The sequence below is a fragment of the Squalius cephalus genome (assembly GCF_949319135.1).
Source record: "Squalius cephalus genome assembly, chromosome: 5".
Classification (NCBI taxonomy): Eukaryota; Metazoa; Chordata; class Actinopteri; order Cypriniformes; family Leuciscidae; genus Squalius; species Squalius cephalus.
Window position 1 is genome coordinate 38,999,715 of NC_137126.1, and position 803 is coordinate 39,000,517.

Here is an 803-nt window from a genome sequence, read left to right on the forward strand (position 1 = left end):
AAACTTCTTCTGTTAAACACAAAAGAAGATATTTTGAAGAATGTTGGTAATCAAACTGTTTCACTGTGGTCTAAACAAAAGCCTTACTAAATGTGAGCCTTACTATTTCCTTAAATTCCTTTAGTAGGCTAATTACCGTCAAAGGTTTATTTTGTCGTTGGGTTCATGTTGTGTGTTTGAATGGACAAGATGATATATGTATGAGCGCAGAGCTTTTAATTAATTAATATTATTATTAGTAATGAATGAATTAACAAATGCAGTTGAGGGCGGGTTTACTTTTTTTTTTAAATACCGCCTTTTGCCTAAAGGGTACCGCCCCTCCCGCCTTCCTATTTCTGCAACTCATCATGAGTCGGCAATTTAATATAAGTGCCTTTACTCGATACGTGAAAGGTAAAATGTTAGGTGTAAACTTAAAACTTTAAATTGCTGAATTTGAATTAAATTACTGACATACTGGTCTACAAAATGGTCAATCTAAATCCTCACATTTGTAACGTTAGTCTTACAGTGGGGCAGGCTATATCCAAACCCTTATCAACATCAATCAAACATTATCACGTTTAAAAGCTTTTATCACAATTAGCATAATGTTTCAATTCGGCTTATATTAACTGTTCACAAAGTAAACAAACCACTACACGTGCATGCTCGTTATTTGACTCGATTTTAAGGTCGCCCGTGTCCGTGACACAGCGAGAGCGCGCGTTCGCAGCCGACTGACGTCATTCAATGGGCGGAGCCAAAGGAAGCCAGCCCAGAATGCAGACAGCTATGTAACATAAGAAACTATACTTTAG